Genomic DNA, 13,161 nt, shown 5'->3' with positions numbered 1-13,161 from the left:
AGTTAGCTTTGACTGCTCAGGATTCACGTCGAAGGGGCATAGGCGGTTCGGTGGATTAGATCATGCCTTAGATTATGTTTTGTGCCTGTGGAGGTACAAGTAGGTATAAGGTTTACCTGCGAGTTAAAGAGTGCCAGGGGGCATTCTGTTGGTCATGAAAGGCCATACCGGCCTAGGTCATGCATTCATGCATTTTAAATGGCTAAATTATATATACTATGTTGAATTTATTATTTGTTTATTTGATTATGGCTTACTTTGTAATAATCAATGTAAATTTCGCTGTTACTGAGACTGTGGTTGTCTCACCCCTTTCTTTTCAATATTCTAGGTCCAGGCGAAGGATCAGTGGTGGATGGGGAAAGGAGCAAAGCTAGGGGTTTGCTTGTGATTTGTAAAGAACTGCAACCCCTTTCTTTTGAGCAAATATATTGTAATGTATTTAAGATTAGGGTGCCAGTAGGATATGATTATGTGTGTGTGTGTGTGAATATGTGTGGATTGTGTGCTTGTGTATGAATTTTTGTCTGTTTGCAGACTTGTGGCTAGGAAACTTGGTTATGGTGTGTGGTTTTGATGGATTTACTTAGTAGACCAAGTTTCTATTACAAGCAGATCTTTATTTTGATATATATGTGATTTTATAAGCAAATGCAAAGTGGTTGCATTGCAAATGGTGTGCTATGGGAAAACATACAGCTTGGATAGAGAGAGTGGGTGCGTGGGCCCCACAAGGAGCTCTGAGCCAAGTGAAAATGTTTAGCATATGTATTTATATAAATACATGGTATTTGGATTGATTTGTGACCACTCTTGTATGATTTGTGCATTTTGGGGGTTTAGGGTCCATTTTGGGAAATGGCACCCGGGTGGTCAAATTTTGATGTATGGGGTTTTCCATCATTTGAATGTTCTATCAGGTGTTTTTAATCTTATTTGACGTGTCCAAAGTGTTTCCACAGGTTTGTGACCATTAGGATGGGATTTGGACAATTTTGAAAATGGTTTTTACCAAAAAGCTGCACTTTTGCATCCGGGTGTCCAAATCTTAATCCGACCGTTGGATTTCTCTAAAATTTGGGTCACAAGTAAAACCTTTTATAAGCTTCGTGTGGGCTTTGGAATCATATCGATCGGATATCGGACGGAGAAACGACGCACTCTGGAATTTGGTCTGGAGGTGCTGTCATGACAGCATTAAATTGCTGTCATGACAGCTACAGTATTGATTTTGTAACCTGCACAAAATTCAATCCGTCCGTTGGATCTTTTCAAAATTTAGTATGCTAATAGTATTCTTTAAAAGTGACATGTGGGCTTTGGAATCACTCCGATCGGAGGTCAGATGATGAAATGGTGCACTCCGAAAGTTGGTCCGGAAGTGCTGTCATGACAGCTTTTTAGCTGTCATGACAGCAAAAATAATCAAATTTTTAACATGTCTAATTTTAAATCCGACCGTTGGATCTTTTTAAATTTGGTATACTTATAGTACCCTTTGAATGTGACGTGTGAGCTTTAAAATCACTTTGATCGGAGGTCAATGGCGAACGACGCCTCCCAGAAGTTGACTCGGGAGGGTTGTCATGACAGCAATTTAAATGCTGTCATGACAGTATCTTTTTATTTTTCTTTCGTCTAACTTGCTTCCGTGCGCTATAGTTAGAACCTATAATTTTTTTTAAGGTTTTAAATGTTTACTTTGCAATCATATATTTGCTTAGTGATTTAAATGGTTTCTTTCCTAAGTTAGTTTTAGGATTAACTCCTTAACCACACTTAGTTTATTTGAATTGTGTGATTTTTGGATAACACTCGAGGCAAGTGTTACATTTGGTATCAGTTTTAGGTTTATGATTCCTTTTTCCTACTTGGCACCTTAAATACATTACTTTTATGCTCTTTCCCTTCTACCACTAACCTGGACTAATATTGTTTTTCTTTCTCTGGCTTGTTCCTTTAGGAGGGGAGAAAGGTCCGTACGCTTGTGGCCGTACACCTTTCAGTTCTAATATGGCTCGAAGGGGAAGGGGTAGATCGAGGAATGAGGAACGACCACCACCTCTACCTCCTCCGCCTCCACCTCCGCCTCCACCTCCACCACCACCACAGGGGACAGATGCAGTCATGGCTAGGCTGCTTGAAGTTATGGTGGATATACAGCAAAATCTTAGAAGTCATACTGTTCCAGATCAGCATGTTGACCTAAGTGCTGGGCAGGGATCTTCTAGTACTATGGGAGCTCATGCACCAGTTGTTAATAATCGAGAGGATGACATATCTGAACCTTGGAAGGAATTCTCTCGCTCTAATCCGACTACATATGATGGTAGTATGCTTGATGGGAAAGCTGAGGAGTGGTTGGATCGGATGGAGCAGTTATTTACTGTTGTGAGGTGTACATCTGAGCAGAAGGTTATCTTGGCTACGATGCAGCTTGTTGGTGAAGCCAAGCATTGGTGGGATTCTGTTAAGCCCACAGATGGAAGATCTATGTCTTGGGATGAATTTAAAGAAAGATTTTATGATTTTCACTTTCCGCCAGCTTTCAGAGATGAGAAAGAGGCAGAGTTTCATGCATTTCAGCAGGGGGACTTAGACGAGGAGACTTTTATAAGAAAATTCAATCAGCTGTCTAAGTTCTCAACATATCTGAAGGCTTCTAATGATAGCAAGTGGAAAGCAAAGAGGTTATTAGAAAAGATGAGGCCAGAATACCGCCAGCAGCTATCTTTGTTAGGCGAGGCGACATATGATGAGATGTGCAATCGTCTGAGGATTGCCGCTCGTCGAGGCCGAGACACAGAGAGTAGCCGGAGTAGGGATACACGAGGTCGATTTTCTTTTGGGTTAGCTCCTACTGGTGGTGTATCCAAGAGAATGGGTTTTAGCTCTGGTTCTTCTTCTAGTGGCTCCTTTAGAATCGGGTCTTCTTCTGCTTCTGGTAATCGAAATTTAAATAGGGGTTCAAGATTTCAAGGTAATCGGGGTGGTAATATGAGATCTGGGGGTTCTCGTTTCTCTGGGAATGCTCCAGCACGTTCTTCACAGACCAGTCAAGCCCCAATTCTAAGTACAGCGAGGTCACCTTGCAATAGATGTGGTAGGGTTCATTTTGGTCGCTGCTTTGCTTGTTACAAGTGTGGAAAGTTAGGCCATTTGATCCGTGACTGCCCTGATTTACATGAGAGCTCGGACCGGAGGAACGTGATTCCTGGTAGAGTGTATACAGTATCTCAGGAGGAGGCTAGGAAGTCATCGAATCTAATCACTGGTATGGTTTCTATCTGTGGCCTCGATTTAGAAGCTTTGTTTGATTGTGGTGCGACGCATTCTTTTATTTCTGCCGAGCGCTTAGATAGAATGGCTATGCCTGTTGACCAGTTGCCCCATGATATAGAAGTTTCCTCTACTTCTGGTTTAGTTGGTCGATCCAGTGTGGTGTGTAGGACTAAGATGACTTTTAATGGGCGATCGACTTGGGTGAATATGATCAAATTACCTATGCAAGGGATTGATTTAATTATTGGTATGGATTGGTTGACAGCTTATGGTGCTGTCTTAGATTGTGTGGCTAAGACAGTGACTTTGGTAGAAGTACCGGAGGTGATCAAAGAATACCCTGGTCATTCTTGTTTTCTTTCTTCTTTACAAGTTGAAAGGTTGATTGAGCAGGGATGTGAGGCTTACGTGGTAGTGCTCGCTACCCAAGGGTCTGAGACAGGTATAGTGGATGAAATTGAGGTTGTTAGGGAGTTCCCAGAGGTGTTTTCTGAGGATGTATCAGGATTACCTCCAGAACGTGAGGTTGAATTCTCAATTGACCTGGTACCGGGGACTCAGCCAATTTCAAAGGCTCCCTATAGAATGGCTCCTTCAGAGTTAGCTGAGTTGAAGAAGCAACTTGAGGAGCTGTTAGATAAGGGATTTATTAGACCTAGTGTTTCTCCTTGGGGATCTCCTGTCTTATTTGTGAAGAAGAAGGATGGTAGTTTAAGATTGTGTATCGATTACAGGCAGTTGAATAAGGTTACGGTGAAGAACAAGTACCCACTGCCTCGCATCGATGATCTCTTAGATCAGTTGGTTGGTGCCACGATTTTCTCTAAAATTGATTTACGTTCAGGGTACCATCAGCTAAGAGTTAGTGAGAAGGATGTGGCAAAGACTGCTTTCAGGACTCGATATGGTCATTATGAGTTTTTGGTTATGCCATTCGGGCTGACTAATGCGCCTGCGGTTTTCATGGACTATATGAACCGCATTTTTTGACCTTTCTTGGATCAGTTTGTGGTAGTTTTTATTGACGATATACTGATCTACTCTAAAGATGAGGAGCAGCATGCCAGACACTTGAGGACTGTCCTAAGGTTTCTGCGAGATCATAAGCTATATGCCAAGCTCAGTAAGTGCGAGTTTTGGATGAGAGAGGTTAGGTTCTTGGGACATATCGTGTCGGCAAATGGTATTGCAGTTGATCCATATAAAGTTGAAGCAGTCATGCAATGGGAGAGACCAAAATCGATAACTGAGATCCGTAGTTTTCTGGGATTAGCAGGTTACTACCGGCGTTTTATCAAAGGTTTCTCTCAGATTTCTATGCCTTTGACTAGACTCACAAGGAAGGATAGGCCATTTATCTGGGATGATAAGTGCGAGACAGCTTTTCTTGAGTTGAAAGAAAGGTTAACAACAGCTCCAGTGTTGGTGATTTCGGATCCTCAAAAGCCCTATGATGTGTATACTGATGCCTCTCATAAGGGTCTTGGTTGTGTTCTAATGCAAGATGAGAGAGCAGTGGCATATGCATCTAGACAACTTAGACCGCATGAGGAGAATTATCCAACACATGATCTCGAGTTGGCTGCGGTGGTCTTTGCGTTAAAGATCTGGCGTCATTATCTTTATGGAACAGAGTTCAGGGTCATGAGCGACCATAAAAGTCTCAAGTACCTGGTGGATCAAAAAGAGCTGAATATGAGACAGAGACGTTGGATGGAGTTTCTTAAAGATTATAATTTTGAATTTAAGTATCATCCGGGAAAGCAAATGTGGTAGCAGATGCTCTTAGTCGCAAGACCTTACATGTAGCCTATTTAATGGTTCGGGAGCATAGATTGATGGAATCTTTGGTTGAAATTTTTTTGGGTATGACTAAGTTCTCTTTGAATGGTCTTAATACTATGGTTATTTCTAATGAATTTTGGAAAGAGATACGAGATGCTCAGCTTCAAGATCCGATTTTGTCAAAAATAAGTCAAGACATCGAGAATGGTGAGATAATGGACTATTGGTTTAGTGATGATGGGTATGTGGTTTTCAAGGATAGGGTGTGTATTCCTAACAATGAGTCTATTCGGAAGAAATTGTTGGATGAGGCACATCGAAGTAGCTACACCCTTCATCCCGGTGCTACTAAGATGTATCATGACATGCAGCGTCATTGGTGGTGGCCAGGCATGAAAAAGGATGTCACAGAGTATGTTAGTAAGTGTTTGACCTGTCAGAAGGTCAAAATAGAGCACCAAAAGCCATCGGGGTTATTACAGCCTTTGGAGATTCCTAAATGGAAATGGGAGAGTATTTCAATGGATTTTGTATCTGGTTTGCCGAGGACCCAGGCTAGTTTTGACTCTATCTGGGTAATTGTAGATCGTTTGACTAAGTCAGCACATTTCTTACCGGTCAAGACCACCTATACGGTTGATAGGTATGCTGAGATCTACATTAAGGAGATTGTGCGACTACATGGGGTACCGAGGGATATTGTTTCAGACCGTGATCCTCGGTTTACATCGAATTTATGGCAAGCTATGCAAAGGGCTATGGGTACAGATCTGAAATTCAGTACGTCTTATCATCCACAAACGGATGGACAAACTGAGCGGACGATCCAGACATTAGAGGATATGTTGAGGTCATGTGCCCTAGAGCTTCAGGGAAGCTGGGATAAGCATTTACCTCTGGCAGAGTTTGCTTATAATAACAGTTATCATGCCAGTATTCAAATGGCTCCTTATGAAGCATTGTATGGAAGACGATGCAGATCGCCTCTTTGTTGGTATGAGTTGAGTGAGAGGACAATGATGGGACCGGATGTGGTAGATGAGACCACAGAAAAAATCAAATTGATCCAACAAAAACTTCTTACAGCACAGAGTAGACAGAAAAGTTATGCAGATAATCGTCGTAAGGACTTGTCTTTTGAGGTTGGGGATCATGTCTTTCTCAAAGTTTCCCCATTGACGGGCGTTGGACGCTCAATTCGGGCTAAAAAGTTATCTCCTCGATATATGGGTCCTTTTGAGGTTTTGAAGAAAGTTGGGCCGGTGGCTTATCAGTTGGCATTACCGCCTCAGTTAGCGGGTCTACACAACGTGTTTCATGTGTCACAATTGAAGAAGTACCAGCCAGACCCGTCGCATGTGATAGAACCTGAGGAGGTTGAAATTCAAGAGAATTTAACCTACCGGACTGAACCAGATCGTATTGTGGATGCTAAGGATAAGCAACTCAGAAATAAGACAATCCGGTTGGTAAAAGTGATTTGGAAAGGGACAGCTCCGGGAGATGCAACCTGGGAGACTGAGGATCAAATGAGGAAGGAATATCCACAGTTGTTTCCCTAGGTATGTTTATCTCTTTGGTTCATGTATTAGCTTGGATTTTGGGGACAAAATCCTTTTTAAAGGAGGGGAGAATGTAACATCCTAAAAATTTTAAGACTCAAATTTATTTAAAAAAATAAATAAAAATAAAATAAAATATCTATAATTAAATTAAAATTTAGAATAATTTAATAGAGGCCCAGAGTTTGAATTTTACTAAGCAAAAGTTTGGTTTTATTTGATTTTTAACTATGGAAAAAATTACCAAAGTTGACCCGGGCTTTTGTGCAATAATAAAAAATGTTGGGCCCTTTCTTGTAATTTTCCCCAAACTTTTTGACCAGCAATTTAAAGACCAAAATTGATGCAGAAACGCAGAAATTGAATTGGAAAGGAAAGGAAAGGAAACGTATGAGAGGGAGAGAGGAAGAAGAGAAGAGAAAGGGAGGGAGTTAGGCTTGGATCTAGGAGTCTTTGCGACCGTTGCGAGCTCGGCTACACGATAGGTAAACTCCCTACTTCAATCCTCTTCTCTTTCTCTTGATTTTCTTCAATTTTTGGAAGAGAAAATTTTTGGATTTTGATCCCAAAGGCTTTATTCTTGTAAGCTTTTATTTCTTTGGATTCTAGGGAGCATGTTTTGAGTTTCTATATAGTGATCTAATGTTTTGAGTGAATAATTGGATGAAAAGAGGTGTTTTGGGCACAAAATAAACCTTGAGAAATTGGGTTTTTGCTCCTCAATGGTTTAAGCCTATTGATTTAGTTATAATTTTGCTATTTGAGCCCAATAAGATTTAAATTAAGGTTTGGTTTTCATTATAAGGGCTAATGGTGAAAGTTGGTGGCACTAAGTAAAGGTTTTTAATTGATTAAAAAATTATATAAATTGAAAATTAGCCTAGTGATGGCTAATAAATGGTTTTGGTGGTTAAGTGATACTATGTGAATGGTTGGTTTAATATATGGACCATTAGGGTGGATTATGACTCATTGACCTAAGTTGTGTGGTATAAGTTATAGTCTTCATTAATGCTATTTGTCATGATAAGTGATGTGGATCACTTATATGTTGTAGAAAATTGTTGGTGGAACTTATTGAGAAGTAAGGAACAAGCCGAGCCCTATTTTGTACAAGGGGAACCCTTTTAGTACCAAAGGGTTGAGGTAACAGGGGAATTTATATTTCTTATTACTTTGTTTTAGCTATTTTTGAATAAATATTACTAGTTATCATGCATTACATGTTTTAAAAGATTAAATGTGCTTTATAAGGGGTTATGGGGTACTACTTTGATTATAGTGCAAATATGTTTTCTAATTGTTTAATAACAATGTTTTTATGGAAATGAGATTTATAAATATTATACTACTTTAGAGTGTTGAATGGTCAATACTCAGGAAAGGTAGACAAGAGTAAAAGGCATGATCTCGGTGGGAGTTCACCAATGAGAAGGTGTGGATTTTTGATATTCTATGGCACACTGTCAGTACTCAGTGTTGTCTTACGTATTGTGGGCTCAGTGCACTAAAGTGGTTAGTGTATTGAGTGTTCGACACCTCTCAGTGGGGAGGGAATCCGACATATGAAGTGTGAGGTTGAGTGCCTAGGCCAAGGTAGCCCTCACATGGAGAGTAAGTCGGGCTGGCTCTGGGAGGGAGTTAGCTTTGACTGCTCAGGATTCACGTCGAAGGGGCATAGGCGGTTCGGTGGATTAGATCATGCCTTAGATTATGTTTTGTGCCTGTGGAGGTACAAGTAGGTATAAGGTTTACCTGCGAGTTAAAGAGTGCCAGGGGGCATTCTGTTGGTCATGAAAGGCCATACCGGCCTAGGTCATGCATTCATGCATTTTAAATGGCTAAATTATATATACTATGTTGAATTTATTATTCGTTTATTTGATTATGGCTTACTTTGTAATAATCAATGTAAATTTCGTTGTTACTGAGACTGTGGTTGTCTCACCCCTTTCTTTTCAATATTCTAGGTCCAGGCGAAGGATCCAGTGGTGGACGGGGAAAGGAGCAAAGCTAGGGGTTTGCTTGTGATTTGTAAAGAACTGCAACCCCTTTCTTTTGAGCAAATATATTGTAATGTATTTAAGATTAGGGTGCCAGTAGGATATGATTATGTGTGTGTGTGTGTGAATATGTGTGGATTGTGTGCTTGTGTATGAATTTTTGTCTGTTTGCAGACTTGTGGCTAGGAAACTTGGTTATGGTGTGTGGTTTTGATGGATTTACTTAGTAGACCAAGTTTCTATTACAAGCAGATCTTTATTTTGATATATATGTGATTTTATAAGCAAATGCAAAGTGGTTGCATTGCAAATGGTGTGCTATGGGAAAACATACAGCTTGGATAGAGAGAGTGGGTGCGTGGGCCCCACAAGGAGCTCTGAGCCAAGTGAAAATGTTTAGCATATGTATTTATATAAATACATGGTATTTGGATTGATTTGTGACCACTCTTGTATGATTTGTGCATTTTGGGGGTTTAGGGTCCATTTTGGGAAATGGCACCCGGGTGGTCAAATTTTGATGTATGGGGGTTTTCCATCATTTGAATGTTCTATCAGGTGTTTTTAATCTTATTTGATGTGTCCAAAGTGTTTCCACAGGTTTGTGACCATTAGGATGGGATTTGGACAATTTTGAAAATGGTTTTTACCAAAAAGCTGCACTTTTGCATCCGGGTGTCCAAATCTTAATCCGACCGTTGGATTTCTCTAAAATTTGGGTCAAAAGTAAAACCTTTTATAAGCTTCGTGTGGGCTTTGGAATCACATCGATCGGATATCGGACGGAAAATCGACGCACTCCGGAATTTGGTCTGGAGGTGCTGTCATGACAGCATTAAATTGCTGTCATGACAGCTACAGTATTGATTTTATAACCTGTACAAAATTCAATCCGTCCGTTGGATCTTTTCAAAATTTAGTATGCTAATAGTATTCTTTAAAAGTGACATGTGGGCTTTGGAATCACTCCGATCGGAGGTCAGATGATGAAATGGTGCACTCCGGAAGTTGGTCCAGAAGTGCTTAGCTGTCATGACAGCAAAAATAATCAAATTTTTAACATGTCTAATTTTAAATCCGATCGTTGGATCTTTTTGAAATTTGGTATACTTATAGTACCCTTTGAATGTGATGTGTGAGCTTTAAAATTACTTTGATCGGAGGTCGGATGGCGGAACGACGCCTCCCAGAAGTTGACTCGGGAGGGTTGTTATGACAGCAATTTAAATGCTGTCATGACAGTATCTTTTTATTTCTCTTTCGTCTAACTTGCTTCCATGTGCTATAGTTAGAACCTATAATTTTTTTTAAGGTTTTAAATGTTTACTTTGCAATCGTATATTTGCTTAGTGATTTAAATGGTTTGTTTCCTAAGTTGGTTTTAGGATTAACTCTTTAACCACACTTAGTTTATTTGAATTGTGTGATTTTTGGATAACACTCGGGGCAAGTGTTACAGGTCTCATCCCTTTCTCTTTCTTTTTCATATTAGGTGTTTTGCCATGACTGCATAAGCTTGATGTCTCCATTTGGGCATTTGTACTAAAAATCATATTGCAAACTAGCACAAAATAACCCTAAAGCTAATATTTTTTCTCATGTTGACTATGTGCCTTAGATGTCTTAGATTTACCTTATATACACTTTTCTCTTAGCCAATCTAATCCCTCTTGAATCAATATAGGGCTTATACTACCTTTATCATATGCAGTGTGTTGGAAATTATTCCCTAAGACTAATCATTATGCTATGCACATTGTTATTTAATGAATTTCTCTTTTGTTATCATATCAATTGCATATTCACTATGATAAATGCATCTTTGGTCAAACTATAGTGATTGTCCTAAATGTCCCTGGTCGATCATCTATGAGGGATCATAGATGAAACAAGATTAGTATGACTTTAATTAATTATAGAGATATAAACCAAAGTCATAGGCATTTGAAAGAGTATAAGGTTCTAGACTGACCCGTTATGAGAAAGCTTTGTGGTATAAGTCATAAGCTTATCTAATATATAATCATATCACTAAGCCTTTTGACTTAAGATCATCATGTATTCCTACATGATGACCACTGAACTTTGACCTAGTCAAAAGTTATCTTCGATCGAGTGATTGATCAGGTAATTATAAAGGCTATGATTAAGTTTAGTGATATTCATGCACAGGAATATGAGTGGTCAAGATGGAATTTGTCCCTCATGTTAATTGAGAGATATTACTGGCCCCCTCGATGAGTAAGATTGAGAAACTGTATGGTCATATTATAATAAAAAGAATTTTTCTGTTATTATGTCAATCCACTCAGAGATCGAGAAAGTAAAGGTTAGGTGAAAGAGAATGACAATTCTATATCTCACACTTGACCGAAATATTGTGCAACAAAAGGGATGTGATATAATTATATGAGAGATTGCATCGGATCATCGATCCCCATATGAATTAGGTAGTTGTAATGTCTTACTATAGGTCACTTGTGACTTGTGGACTAATACCATAATTAGCCTACTTCCAACTTCATATGGGCCTATTGGGTCATACAAAGGAATAGTCTAACTTGAGCTATAATGTCCAAGTTCATTGAATCTAGAATGTCTAGATTCAATGAATGTAATATAGGGTGAATGAATTATATATATATATATATATTTGAATATTTATTTGATAAATATATATATTTATATGAAATATAAAATTCATAATATAATTATATACTCCATCTGTTAAAAAATGTAAAGCAGTTTTAACCTAATCTTACCTCCCAATAAAGTAGTTACCTATTTTCAAACTAACCTTATCTTTTCATATTTACCCCTATTAAACACTCTACAATAAATATAAAGTCATTATCAATAGGGACATTTTTAGATAAAAGGCAATAATTACACCTCAAAAGATTAAAAATGTCTTATATTTTTTAACATCCAACTCCTCAAAAAATGCCTAACATTTTTGAACGGAGGGAGTATATATTTTTTTCAAAATATATTATATATATATATACTCATGTGTGTGTGTGTGTATAGATATATATCTAATATATATATACATGTATATTTATATAATGTATGAAATTAAATATATATAATATAATAAATGTATACATATATTTTTGAAATATATATGTATATATATATATATATATTCATGTATATATATAATATAATATGTATATGTGATATATATTATATTATATTATATTGTGTTAGTATTAAATTTAATTTTATATGATAGATTAAATTTAATAACTAACATGATATGAGAGAATATCATATTAATTTTATAATTTGAATATATAAGATAAATTCGAATTGGATATGATATCATGTATTAAATTTATGACATAAATTAATTAAATTTTTATTAGCTCATTAAAGAAGGACATAAAATCGTAATATATATATATATATATATATGATATAGGAAGGGGGTGTACTATATAAAGAGAGTTTAGAAAAGTTCTGATGGCAAAAAAGAAAGAAAAAATACTTTGAAAGCCATGAAACACCCTAGAGAAAGAAAAACTAATTCAAAGAAGAATGGACGTTGGGATTGCTAGCACGCTGTTCGAGTTAAAGAGCTGTTCGTGTGGATACTAGTAGAGGGAGCGAATCTATATTGTTGGCTCCTAAGATCAAGACTTTTGAAGAGAACGCACATGAAGTACTAAAAGAAAAAGGTAACTCTTCTTTCCACTTTGACTTAAATGATTTCGTTTAGTCTACATTAGGATAAGAAATTTAAAATTTTAATCTTCCACTATGCCTCCCTATCCAACACAGTGTCCATACTTATGAAACTCATAAAATGATATCATAAGGGACTAGTCTAAGACACTACCATAAGCGTGTATATATAAGGTAATCTTCCTTTCGCCCATATATCACTTTGATAAGAAATAGTCGCTTTCATAGCACATTACCTTTAGATCACATTTATCATAATCATAGGATATATGTTAAAGCAACAAACACTATAACTTACCTCCATGATATTGTCAAAGTTAAAGGACATGAATGAAAGGATTATTCCTTTTTGGGACTCACACAGTAATAAAGCAAGGACCTTTTCATTTGCTTCCTAATTGCAATTTTATAGAACATGCACTATGAATCGCATGTTATGGTATTACTCTTATCTCACTAGAGTGTATATCGTTTTGATTTTATTATTACCACCATACAAACTTAAGTTTAGACACATATAATATCTAACCTAAATTCTTTTGCTTATCTTACATGATGTCATTCTTGAAGAATAACACCATATATATTGAAGACGAATATAGCTATTGGAACTTCTAATGTAGTTGGTGCTTCAACTTCTCAACAATTACCTCAGATGCCCACTTCATGTAGTGATATGTCAAACCCCTTCTTATACAAGATTCTCAATGGCATTGAAGGAAAGCTTGATCAAGCACTGGTACATCTCAAGAATTATATCAAAGGTTGTGGTGACATGATGTTATACTTCAATAGAAAATTAGATAGAATCATGGATCACCTTAGTATTTTTTAGGCAG

At 37.6% G+C, this 13,161-nt stretch overlaps 1 pseudogene; it reads left to right on the top strand.

The window, feature by feature from the left end:
• Positions 1-1,971: 1,971 nt before the first annotated feature.
• On the top strand, positions 1,972-4,419 carry LOC129318027 (uncharacterized; annotated as a pseudogene).
• The last annotated feature ends 8,742 nt before the right edge of the window (positions 4,420-13,161 follow it).

Source organism: Prosopis cineraria, unplaced genomic scaffold (genome assembly GCF_029017545.1).
Source record: "Prosopis cineraria cultivar Desert tree isolate PC_DT_omini unplaced genomic scaffold, ASM2901754v1 PC8, whole genome shotgun sequence".
NCBI lineage: Eukaryota > Viridiplantae > Streptophyta > Magnoliopsida > Fabales > Fabaceae > Prosopis > Prosopis cineraria.
This window is presented reverse-complemented; position numbering and strand designations above follow the sequence as displayed.